Source organism: Xenopus laevis, chromosome 2S, assembly GCF_017654675.1.
Source record: "Xenopus laevis strain J_2021 chromosome 2S, Xenopus_laevis_v10.1, whole genome shotgun sequence".
NCBI lineage: Eukaryota > Metazoa > Chordata > Amphibia > Anura > Pipidae > Xenopus > Xenopus laevis.
In genome coordinates this window covers 129648157-129662399 of record NC_054374.1, presented here as the reverse complement: position 1 = coordinate 129662399, position 14243 = coordinate 129648157, and positions in this window count along the sequence as shown.

Genomic DNA, 14243 nt, shown 5'->3' with positions numbered 1-14243 from the left:
TTGCGGATGCTCCTCAGAAGACTGTTGAGAACAAGATTTACAGCCAAAGACAGGCTTCAGTTCACTATAAGGCTAATTGGTTCCTATCCTACAGTGCTGAGTGCCGCCAGCACCCTGAACAGCCTGGGAAAGGAGGCAGCAGTAAATAAATCTAATCAGCCAAGAACACTACTTTTGTGAGCACTTTCCTTCTATATTTAAAGTAGTATAATGCACTGTCTTGTTTTTCACACAATATGTCTACTTTAAAGGGCATAACAGCAACAAAGTTATAAGCCTCACACCCAGGGTTGCCACTTTTTCTGAAATAAAATACCGGCCTTCATATATATTTATCTTTTTTACCCTATTAATAACATTGGGATCAACCATCATTTTTACCGGTCAGGCCTGTAAAATACCGGCCAGGTAGCAACCCTACTCACACCCAGAAGTACTACAAATGGTTTGTTTTTGCCCCGTAAAAGTCCCATTTTTTGCTGGTCATCCCAGTCTAGTGTGATAAGACCACAACCTCAATCGCCATACTATATAAAGTATGGCTACCTGGAGAGGAAGAGGGTGTAGATTGCAGTGGAATGCTTGAGAGGCCACTGCTGTGTCTGTCATGAAATTCTTTGGGTGCCACAGTGTGTCTATTGTTCCAGTCATGCGGGAGGCAATTGCCCCTCCCTGGGCTTGTACCTTTACATAATAAAGGATATTCTCTTGCTATATGTATATATATATATATATATATATATATATATATATATATATATATATATATATATATATATATTGTTTTGTTATTTTTATATGAACACATTTCTTACCATTATCTTATGGTCACCACCCCTTCAAATAATAGACCATCCCAATGCCTATTATCCTGCTCAGAGCAGCATTCCAGATTTAGCTCTGCCCCTTCCCTCTGTGAGACACTTCCTGCTCCTCAACTGTGTGAGGAAAGAGGGAATCACAGAAAAGAATCTCCTCCTGATGAAGCAGCATCTTTCCCAGGGCAGACGAGTGTGAATGTGTTGTGTTAAGCTTAGAGTGTTAATTCCAGTTTATATGTTGTATGTCAATGGCAGTGTATGTGTGTATCTATGATTATGTGTAAATAAACTATTAGGGTTAATGTGTGTTTGTAAAGGGCAACTGTGTTTAAGAAGGTCTGACAAACTGTGTGTAAGTTATAGAGACTATAAAGGAACCTGTGTATAGCTGTGTAACTACCTGGATTCTGAGATGGCATTGGACAAAACATAATGTATAACATTTCTACCTACTTCTTTAGTTAAGCTTTATTTCTCTTTTAAATGAGAAGGAAATCCAAATCTAATTATCATTTTCCCTGAATACATCTCATAGAGTAGTTCTAGATCGCTAAAATTACAGCTTACCTAAATCTACCATTGAGGAGCTTTTCATGTCTCATAGTCACAGCTGCTTTATCAGAACGTCACTGCCATATTGTTAAAGGAATAACTGCTCCCTTCTCCTCCCTATCGCTAAGGTCCCCATAGGCTTGCCTAGCTTTTTTTGATAGAAGGATATTCCTTCGATCGTTGGATTAAAATCCTTCGATCGTTCGATCGAACTATCTGCGCTAAATCCTTCGACTTCGATATTCGAAGTCGAAGGATTTTAATTCCTAGTCGAATATCGAGGATTAATTAACCCTCGATATTCGACCCTTAGTGAATCGGCCCCTAAGTGTTATTACTGAGATTGATTTATTTTTTCACTTTCATGGTCCTTTGAGAGGGATATAAATGAGCTGGAGAGAGTGCAGAGATGTGCAACTAAATTGGTTAGAGGGATGGAAGACTTACATTTTGAGGGTAGACTTGGGGTTGTTTTCTCTGGGAAAAAAACGCTTGTGGGGGACATGATTACACTTTACAAGTACATTAGAGGACATTATAGACAAATAGCAGTGGACCTTTTTACCTATAAAAGAGATCACCGTACCAGAGGCCACCCCTTCAGACTAGAAGCAACATAGGTGATCCTTCACAGTCAGGACAGTGAGGTTTTGGAATGCACTGCTGGGTGATGTTGTGATGGCTGAGTCTTTAAGAATGGCTTAGATGATTTCTTGGACAGACATAATATCAAAGGCTATTGTGATACTAAACTCTATAGTTAGTATAGGTATGGGTATATAGAATTTAATTAAAAGTAGGGAGGGGTGTGTGTATGGATGCTGGGTTTTCATTTGGAGGGGTTGAACTTGATGGACTTTGTCTTTTTTCAACCCGATTTAACCATGTAACTATGTAACAGTTTTTCAATTTCCTGAATGACAACAATTTGAATTTAAAACTAACATATGTAGCTGATTTACAACAAATTGACTTTTTTGGACATCCCTATAGTCAAAGATGAATATGGTCTTTTACAGACAGATATATATATATATATATATATATATATATATATATATATATATATATGGTCATACATCTACCCCCTAGATTAGTGCAGAACTCGAAGGTCATATTGCACCAATTGAAGTGAATGAAAACATAGAGAAAAGTACAAGGTGCACTTTTGATCATTTTGTTAGGGGCCCCATGATTTCTAATGGTAGCCCTGATATCATCATATTGTCATTATTAGTGTGTCTTTTGGTTGTAATAAATTTTGTTCCTTTGGGCAGTTAGAATTTCTTTGCTGTAGTCTGTGATGAATATGAAGGCCCACTCACCAAAATGTAAATAATGTCTCCCTAGGCAGTCATACAAAAGATCTGCTCATTCATGCTGCCACATATATTAGACTGATCCACTTGTTTGGCCCTGGGGTAAATGATCAGTCAAAATGGCACCAATTTTTGTCCAAATATCTCTTGAGGAAAGGCCGTAGACAAATATATAAGTTGCCGATTCAGTCTGAAAGGACCTGCGTTTGGCTAGTTTTAGCCTTTTATTGATACCCTCACACATGACAAGATAAGTTCAGCATTATAGTAAGGAGAAGCCCACAATTCTTCATGAATATATGTGACAAAATAGTGCAATCATTTCAAAAGAAAAATTTCCCTTCCTTCCTTCCTTCCTTTTACCAATTTTAGTGTGATCTGTCAAATTATCGTGAGGTTAGTGAGTTTAGAACATTTTCATTGTTCACAGTGAAATTCAGGAAGGAATTTTATACCCCTCAGAGGCAAATTGGAGAGGCTTCAAATGAGGTTTTTGCCTTCCTCTGGATCAAAAAAGGTTGAACTTAATGGATGTGTGTCTTTTTTCAACCTAACTTACTATGACTACTATGACATTTTTTCCATTGTCCAAATGTTTTCAGGGCCAAGCAGGCAGCTTCCCACAGTTTTCATGGCTTCAACTAGACGATATCGCTTGAAATTGTCTTTTTAGTTGACAGACAAATTGTACATTAAAACAATTGTCTCAAGATAAGCTTGGTCTTACAATAACAAAAACATCTTTTAAAAATCTTACCATCTATGGCTAGCTTAACAGATCATGTCAAGCACCAAAAGCATTATACTGGTGGTCAGGTTCGGACTGAGAATTAAAAAAGGCCCTGGAATTTCAGGTACATAGAGGCCCAATCAGCCACATAGAGGCCCAAACAGCCCACTAAATACTGACTTTCTATGGCACCTTATAGCAGTCCCTCTGACATTTGCCAAAACCCACAGATTGCCAGTCTGGGCCTGCTGGTGGTTGGCAAAACACCAGTGGTGTAACTCACTTTCCTGGGCCTCCCTGCAAAAAATAATTGGGGCTCCCCAGCTGGTGGTGGTACTGTGGCTATATTATGGCATATTAAAGCAAAACTCTCTTCCAAATGTAGCCTACTTGTAGAAAAGAGGAGCTGTTATGAAGTTTGAAGTATTGATGTACACTGAAAACCAAGAACATTTCTGCCTGATAGAAGAATAGCCAGCTGCATTGGCAAATGAGTAGATGAGTAGAGTAGAAATGAGTAGATGAAATATGAAGATACAGAAAGTTAAAGGGGTTGTTTACCTTTAAATTAACTTTGAGTACGATGCAGAGATTGATATTCTGATTTGGTCTTCAGTTGCTTTTCATTTTTTTTTTTATTTGCGGTTTCTGTTATTTAGCCTTTTATTCAGCGGCTCTCCAGTTTAATACATTAGCTGTTTGCTAGGGTCCAAATTACCCTAGCAACCATGCAGTGATTTGAATGAAAGACTGGAATATGAATATCAGAGTGTCAGAAGCAGAAGGCAAATAATTCAAAAACTATAAAAAAAATAATAACGAAGACCAATTGAAAAGTTACTTAGAATTAGCAATTCAATAACATACTAAAAGTTAATTTAACGGTAATCCACCACTTTAAGAAGTAAAGTAGATTAGGCCTTTATCCAGCTTGTCTCACCTTCTCAGGGCTGACACACCTGCACTGTTCGTAGCAATAAAGTAGCACAGTCTTGTGCTGTATAGAGGAAGAAGATTGGATAGACTGCATTTTACACACATTTTCTGTCCTTTAGTCCATGGCACTGGAGGATATTAAGCACTGGTGAAAAAACCTAGTATATTCTACCACCCTAAGGGCCAGGGAACACCAATGCCGGATTCCATGGCGCTGCACCTTGAGGCCACATGGTCCCAGCAGTGGGTGCTCACACGCCCCTGCCACACGGTCCTTAGTGATGTGGCTAGCACCAAAGGATAAAGTCATTTCTTGACACATCCCATAGTGTATGTAACAAGTACCTAATACTAGGCTCAGAGCCATTTGGCTTATACTTGTACTTTTTTTAAAGTAATCAGTGTTATATGAAATATATTTCTTATTTTATTTTGTGTATAGCCCTCTTCTTCTACTGCAAGAAATCTAGCACTGATTTCTTTCCTTCCTGGTGCTACAGGAGTATTGTTTCTCCACTACAGGAGGAACAGGTACACTATAAAATGGTGTGTCTCCACCTAGGGTCAGGACAGACTAGGCTGCAATAAACCTCCCTGGGAACTTCTCTGATCCACAAATACACACAGGGATATGGTTGAAAGGTTTATTTGTAGTACTCTGTGACTTTACATAACATGCAGACATATGTAGCTTTTCACAGTCTCTCTTAGTGCTGTTTATAGTCACACAAATGGTCAGTTAGTGTTTACAACAAATAATCATCCCGTCAATACTCACAAGCTTCATGATGAATTTTCACAACACCCCAGGGGTAGAATTGCCTGACTTTGGTGCACAATCCCCACTCAAGTGAATCTCACAGGGGTTCCATGCTCCAAGGATCTCTCTATCCCTGAGCCTAACCACTTGAGTCTCTAAGCTGGCGGCCTTGTCCCTGAAGGGTACTAACCCTCCTGGTCTCCTTGTCAGAGCCTCTGGCTGCTCACTAAATATCTCCTGATCCTGTCATTTACTGCTAGAATGAGTATAACAGAATTGCCCTTGCACTATTCTGGAACCCTCCTTTGTACAAGGCCCTATGGAGCACCATTGTACTTTCTCCAGCAAGTGTGCAGCCCAAAGAGACTAAGCATATAGGACCTTCTCCTTTTATAAAATAGCATAGTGACATCTACTTGCTAATCACTGAACTGCCAGCACAATACTTTACGCAGGAAAAGGAAATAGTTTCCCTTCTATAACAGAGGACTCAATCTAGCTGACTAACTTATGCCCAGGGGACTGAAAGACCTAATGGTTGGCAACATTTTTACCATTCTATATTCTCCCCCTGCTTTTAGACATCAACGTTCTTGTTTGATAAATCAAAATTTTACCAATACTAAAACACTTTACTTTGAACATCACACTTCAAAAGTCTCTCCTGAGGTCTGTCAAGTGCAGCGTCGGACTGGGATGCCAGGGACCATAGACTATGGGCCTACCAGAAAACCTTAGGCCATAAGCCACCAGAAAATCTGATAGTGGGCCATTATCCAAACTATTATTCCTCCTCACTCAACCCCTTTTTTCTCCTAGTACTTACTATATTCTTCCATTATAAAGCATTTCCTAAGTTATGCCCAGGGGACTAAAGGACCTAAAGGTTGTCAAAACCGTTACCCTCCTACATGTGTATAAGCATTAACCTGTAAAACCACCTAGCCGGTTACTTTTGTACCCCGCTGTTCTGTAACAGCATTATATACAAAAGCCTATGCTGTCAGAAGTGTGAGGCCTCCTCCTTGTTACTGATTCAGCATATTTTATAGGGGAATTGTCATTATAGTCACATACATTGGTTGGATACAAAATATTTTTTGCATTATACAGTATTTGTGTAAATATTTCTTATTAGGCTCACCCAAGGACTGGGAGTGACAGGAGCCTGCACATAGCTGCAGTTTCTGCAGTCAGGTGCACATGCCACTGTGGCAGTTGGTTGCTGTAGTCAGGTGATCATGCCACTGTGGCAGTTGGTTGCTGAAGTCAGTTGCTCATGTCACTGTGGCAGTTGGTCACTTTGGTTTTGTTCTCAGACCAGAGAGGATCTGCGAGCCTATGAGCGATTTTTTTCAGAGCAGAAAATCGATTTTTATTATCCATGGATAAAATTTTTAGACTAGATTTCATTCCTCTCTCCACCAACATCGAGGAGACTCCACTTCAGCCCCTTAATGCGGACATTAGTTCCAAAAAAAGGAATGAAGTGGACAGTCAAATTCTTAGACTGGATTTCATTCCTCTCTCAACCAGCAACGAGGAGACTCCACTTCATCCCCTTAAGGAGGACATTAGTCCTGAAAAAAGGAATGAAGTGGACAATTATATTACCACCACCAAAAAGAAGAAAAGGAGCCACAAAGGAGACAGCACTGAGCAAGGAAATGAGAGGAAAAAAGCAAAAGTTCAGTGCTCAGTCGTCAGTGAGAAAGAAGAGAAGGTAGAACAGAAGAAAGAAGAGCCAAGAAAACGGCCCCTAAGCATGGAGAACAGTCCTGAATCTACAGGTAAGGAGAAGCAGGGCAGTTAATATCATAGAAAAATGCCAACCTTAATAATGAATGTAATGATCTGCTTTTAATGGGTAATATATACATCTCTTCAGTTGGCTGCCTATATGTGTGTGTGTGTTTACTGGTTTTTTGGGAAAGCTAACTGTCGCAGGCAAATGTAATTAAAAGGACAAGTAAGTGTACTTAGACCTAGTCAGTCACAGCAACAAATCAGATTTCTGCTTTCAGTCAGATAACCAGTAATTGCTACCTGCTGATAAGTTGCTATAGGCGAGAAGACCAATATCAAACATTTTAATGTATTACTGTGTTTGCTTAACCAATCATATTACAGCTCTCAAGTACATCCCCTCATCCACTGAGCATGCACATAGTATAAAGCTAGTAAATTGTGTCTTTCCTAAGAAGCCAAATGTTACAATCTGCAGAGCTTTGGGAATAAATACTTGTCATGTAGGCAACTTGCAACGAGCCAGTTAATTCATGTATTGCAATATCATTTTATATTAAATACAGGGGCGGTTGCTACTGGTATCATAACCAGCCATAATTGCACCCCACTTAGGAAGCCAATGATTGCACCCCAGACAGAAGGGCATGTTTGCACCCTAATCAAGAAATCATAATTGGATTCCAGTTAGTCATAATCCCCTATGCACTAAAGAAGGGATCCTGCTTGAACCTGTGAGCAACATTCAGAAAGAAAAAGAGTTGGGGAGCAACACAAGCATGAAAATTTTGGGTGGCAAATAAGTGCTGTGATTGCCCATTTAGTAGCCTCTATGTGTATTGTCAGCCTATATTGAGGCTCTGTTTAGCAGAACACTTGGTTTTTATACAACCAAAATTTGCCTCCAAGCCTGGAATTCAAAAATAATCTCTTGCTTTGAAGCCAATGGGAGCAACATCCAAGGGGTTGGAGAGCAACATGTTGCTCATGAGCTACTGGTTGGGGATCACTGCACTAAATGATGAATTGATGGAAATGGCAGCTGAGATTTAAATTGCTAATAACAGAGGGTGACTTACAGCCTGCTGATATAGACTCTGCTCCTAATATAGGACTATTTGCATTATTATTCAGACAAAGCTAAAACATCTGTATGTGCCTTTAATGGGGTGGTTCACTTTTCAGTTAACTTTGCGTGTGTTACAGAATGGCCAATTCTAAGCAACCTTTTGGTTTGTCTACTTTATTTATGTTTTATAGATTTTAACCCTTTCCAGCTTTTAAGTGAGGGCCACTGACCCAATTTAAAACAAATGCTCTGTAAGGCTACAAATGTATAGTTATTGCTACTTTTTGTTACTCATCTTTCCATTCAGGTCCTCTCGTAGTCATATTCCAGTCTCTTATTCAAATCAGTGAATGGTTGCTAGAGTAATTTGGACCATAGCAACCAGATTGCTGAAATAGCAAACTGGAGAATGGCTGAATAAAAGCTAAATAAGTCAGAAATAATTTTAAAAAAATGAAAACCATTCCAAATTGCTACAGAATATCACTCTCTACATCAAGTTCATTTAAAGGCGAACAAACCCTTGGTTAATATTTAATATTTATATGTAAATGCTCCCCAAACCTAGCTGATTCTGGCCTGGTGCTTTGACAAAACTCCTTTTGGAAATATAGACTGTAAGGCCACTTAAAATCATGGAGCAAGAGAAGGATCTGTGTAGTCTGTGTATGTTCCTCCCTTCATAAATATCAGCACTGAATATAAGGGAAAATAATAATTTGTAAATAGTGTGGGTTTTTTTAACATATAATACTATATTCTATACTTGTCATATATACAAGATGCTATATACACTGAGAGCTCACCTGTTAGGACAGACCAAGAAACACTCCATGGTATTGGAAGATGAAACTGGGATACACCTCAGGGACTACTACTGGGACTAAAAATACAAATACACCAATACAGCTGTAATGTTAAACGTTATACTGTAAACTAGCACGCATGGGGCCTAAGAGACTACTACAACATACGTAGTCAGACTGGCTAACTAACACAGTCATTAATAAAGATACGTTCTACTTTACAGCTAAAAATGGTCAAGCTTAAAAGCAAAGCTCAGCTACATTCCAAAAGCTTCACAAAAATACACTAGTTCTAGATACTTTTTAAGGGGGTAATGAATGATCCTGTATTCCTGCCAATTATATAACTGATTTTTTTTTTTAGAAGAAGGAGGTCGCAAAAAAAGACAGCGTCTTAAAGAGAAGAGGCCCCTCCCACTAAACATCAGCAACTACAAAATCCATGCAGTGCTGGGTCGTGGACATTATGGCAAGGTAAGTTGTTCTTTTATTCAGTCCCTTATTGTTACACCTAACCGCCTCCATGAGGAGACCTCCTGCCATAGCTTCAGAACCACAGTTGCCACAGATTAGAACTTATTAAGGGGCAGATTTATCAAGTGTCGAATTTCGAATTTGAAAAGTTTCAAAATTCGAATTCAAAAAGACCAACCAAAATTAAATCAAAGGGTTTTTTGGCCGAATTGGTCCGTTTTCGATCGAATAGGTCATTTACGGACGAATTAGAATCGTACGAATCAAAGTTTTCCCCCAAAAAACTTTGATCTTTCAAAGTCTACCAATTGACTCCAAATAGGTTCTAGGAGGTCCCCCATAGGCTAAAACAGAAATTCGGCAGGCTTTAGATGGCGAATGGTCAAAATCTAATTTTTTTTTATATATATATATATATATATAATCTTTATTTTTGGTTTATATAGCATACACAAAGATAAAATCTCGACATTCTTTTTACAGTAATAAAGCATGTTTTCCATACAGTGTGTTCATTCAAATGCTAGAGAGAACACTAGACATGGGGAAAGAGAAAAGATAACTACAAGTATCAATGCAAAACACCAGGGTGAACACTTCTTTTCTTTAGTTCTAAACTCTCTATCCCAATTATCCTTTCTCCATTGACCCCTCATAAACATAATTGAGTGTTAACCCATACTTATATTGCTTAGTATTAATGCTCTACTCATATCCTGTGGTAGAGAGTGTAATGTCACTACGTCCATTTCCCTTAATTTACATCATAAGAATTGATCCCCTGAAACGAATCGGCAGGGGGTGAACTGGTGTAGGAGGGATCTAGTGGGAATACCCTGGACAAGCAACTAAAAAAAAAAAAGAAAAATTATCAGAAAGAGAAATGAAGAGACAGTACATGATAAATTTCAAAATTCGAATTTTCTAAAAAAAGAATTCGTATCGCATTTGAACTATTCCCTAGTCAAAGTACAAAAAATTAGCTTGAAATCTGATTTTTTTTTTGTAATTCAAATTTTCACTTCGACTTTTGATAAATCTGCCCCTGAGTGTGGTGACATAATAACCCTTTCATCGTCATTAAGTTGGCTCTTTAATGTTGTATTTTTCCTTTGTTAGGTGATGTTGGCATCAATTTCCAGCAGTAGCCAGTTCGTCGCCATAAAGATGATGAAGAAGGAGTGGCAGAGAAAAATAGCCATCAGCAGAGAGCTCAGAATCCTGAGACTGGCTGCTGGGTGCCCTTTCCTCTGCCATTCATACGCAGCTTTCCAAACGCAGGTAAAGGGTTGTGCCAATAATGTGATTTTTCTGAAACTACTGGTCTGTCTTTCCTACAAAATCAACACAACACATTAGCATGTATTAGATGCTATATGATAACTATTTTCCTAGCTGCCAAACTTTTTACTAAGAAAGTTTTGCTAATTTACCCACATTATCCTAATATCCTATCCTATTCCTAATTATCCCACATATATCTAGCATAAAAACAACAATAAAATATTTGCTGTGTTTTAGCAGCATTCTCCCCCAACTTCTCCTCAAGAAGCCCTATGACACTTGGGGTCCAGGCAATATGATTATTCTGTACTTCCCTATACCAGCCCTATATGGGGCAATGTAGTAACAGATGTATTCTCCAGATTTTGTAACCCATAGCATACTGTTACATAGTTACATAGTTAAATTGGGTTGAAAAAAGACAAAGTCCATCAAGTTCAACCCCTCCAAATGAAAACCCAGCATCCATACATACACCCATCCCTACTTTTAATTAAATTCTATATACCCATACCTATACTAACTATAGAGCTTAGTATCACAATAGCCTTTGATATTATGTCTGTCCAAAAAAATCATCCAAGCCATTCTTAAAGGCATTAACTGAATCAGCCATCACAACATCACCCGGCAGTGCATTCCACAACCTCACTGTCCTCACTGTGAAGAACCCCCTACGTTGCTTCAAATGAAAGTTCTTTTCTTCTAGTCTAAAGGGGTGGCCTCTGGTGCAGTGATCCACTTTATGGGTAAAAAGGTCCCCTGCCATTTGTCTATAATGTCCTCTAATGTACTTGTAAAGTGTAATCATGTCCCCTCGCAAGCGCCTTTTTTCCAGAGAAAACAACCCCAACCTTGACAGTCTACTCATAATTTAAGTCTTCCGTCCCTCTAACCAATTAATTGCACGTCTCTGCACTCTCTCCAACTCATTTATATCCCTCTTAAGGACTGGAGTCCAAAACTGAACTGCATACTCCAGATGAGGCCTTATCAGGAACCTATAAAGAGGCATAATTATGTTTTCATCCCTTGAGTTAATGCCCTTTTTTATGCAAGACAGTACTTTATTTGCTTTAGTAGCCACAGAATGACACTGCCCAGAATTAGACAACGTGTTATCTACAAAGACCCCTAGATCCTTCTCATTTAAGGAAACTCCCAACACACTGCCATTTAGTGTATAACTTGCATTTATATTACTTTTGCCAAAGTGCATAACCTTGCATTTATCAACATTGAACCTCATTTTCCAGTTTGCTGCCCAGTTTTCCAGTTTAGACAAATCACTCTGCAAAGTGGCAGCATCCTGCATGGAACCTATAGTTCTGCACAATTTAGTATCATCTGCAAAAATAGAAACAGTACTTTCAATGCCCACCACTCTTTGTAATCTATCTTTTAGCCAGTTCTCTATCCAGGTTAGATATCTGCTTTCATGCTGCAGCCAAGTAACTGGTATATGCTGAGCCTGTCAGTGCAGCCACACGGAGCTGCTGATGAGAGTAGATCCACTTCTCTCTGCCTGCCTACAAAACACAAGTGGAGGAAAGCATAGCCTAGGTTTAGTGTGACCTTGACTTTAATAGAAATGCAGCAAACTTTGTATTCACCCTAGGAGCTTTTTTTAATTAGCCCCTTATAATATGGAACCTTTAACTAAGTAATTCTAAAACAACTGGACTTTCTGAGTAATAGCATATACCACCTATAACCACCTCTGTAATGATAACCTGGCTTGACTTCCTGTATTCCCCTTATACCAGCAGTAAGGGCATTAGATACATATCAATATGGAGTTTTCAGCAGCCTAAAATTAAATGATGGGCAAAATTGGCCAGTTCTGGATCCCATGGCAGCCAGACAGAGATTTGCATTTTATTTTCTTCTTGTTACTGTTTTCATTAGTTGCTGTAGGTTACCAGAGTGGGAAAACTATGCCAAATTTAAGGAATTTAAGTGCCCCTTTGCCTACTTATGTACAAACAAAAAGCCTGCATTCCCATGATTTGTCCTTCTGTTCCTGTGTTTCACTTTCTTCCTTTTTGTCTCTGAAATCAGCTGTATACCTATATGGTAATGGAGTATGCCAGCGGAGGAAGCCTGAAGCAAGTCATCAACCGCAAAGGCCATATGGAGACAGATGTAATAACGTAAGTGACTCCCACCATGGCAAGCAGAGGGACTTCAAGTCCCAGAATCCATCATTGAACAAAAAGAGGGAGGGTTCAAATGATTATGCCAGCCTAGGGGGGATGGGGAAATTGGTCCCTTTGAGTCAGAGACAGACTGTCATGGTTTCCTCTCATTCAAACTTTTGCTGTTAGGGAAAGAGATATGTATTCAGTATGGCAATGTTAATTTGTTTGTCTTGTTGTTTTTTCTTTGCAAAGATTCTACACAGCAGAAATTGTTTGCGGCCTGCAATTTCTCCACGCTAATGGTATTGTCCACCGGTAAGTGTCAAATTCACAGATATTATCTTTAATATTTTATTCTTTTCTTCTACAATCTACAGCTATCCCAACACTCATTTTACTATAGATTCAATGTGCAGCAAACACATAAAGATGACGCATGTCAATAATAAATTGCAAAGGAACGCAACACGTCTAATGGGTACAAGCAGGTGCAATAAAATAGAACTAATTGCCTCATGCGACTAGGTGAGGCCAAACCTGTATTCAGGCATTAAAGGGTTACAGTCTTTATTGTTCAGAAAGAATATGTTCAGTGTTGTGTTCAGTTCAGATGAGGCAGCCACCATATATAAACCCAGATATGACCAACATGATTTGCAGCACTGTACAATAGAAGGGTACATATAATACAGACATAGTAGCCCAGGTAAAGATAAAGGGGCCCTGCCTATTGAAGTTCTTTTTATTTTTTTTGTACCAACTAAATCACAAAAATAGGGAGTGGAAGCAAAAACCCCTGTGTAACACTTATAATAATATGAACACATTTTGCAATAGATTTCCACATGAGAACACAAATTGTCCCTGTATTATGGCATCACTTGTGCCCAATAGTAAGTGCAAAATGCTGGAATTCTAAATGCATTTCAGGGAAGAAATAGATGACCCTCTGGACATTTATTTAGAGAGTTGTGTGTAGCATGGAGGTGATTATATAAGCTAGCAATCCTCTGAATGCACGTATATGTGTAGAAAGCATGTAACTTTTTCCTTATTTTGGATTTTAGGCTTTAGTTATGTAGAAAACTGTCCTACATCTTTTATCTTTGTGTAAAGACCACTATGGGCTTACTCCCATGGTTTGAATTCATTTTTAGTTTTCTTGGGGGAGGTATTAAACTTGAAAATCCCCTACCCCCTACCCTATAAAGACCCTCCCCCAGCCTAAGTGTTACCCTGGGCAAATGCCCCTAACATTTTACTTGGTGAATTCACGGGCGCCATCTTCAGATGTTTCTGTAATCTTCAGAATGAGAACGGCGCTTCCGCAATTTTCATGAGTTTCAGCGCATGCACAGTTGTCGCAAAACAGAAAATTGCTCCAACTGCGCATGCGCCGACATGCCTGGTCTTATTCTGAAGATTTCCGAAGAGAAGAAGATGGCGCCCGTGAACTCCGATGCCTGAATCTGCACCGAGGGGTAAGTAAAACGTTAGGGGCATTTGCGGGGTAACACTTAGACTGGGGGGAGCAGGGAAGGGGTGTCTATGTAGGGTAGGGGGTTAGGGTTTTTTTAAGTTTAGGGTTAATTTTTCCTTTAAGAT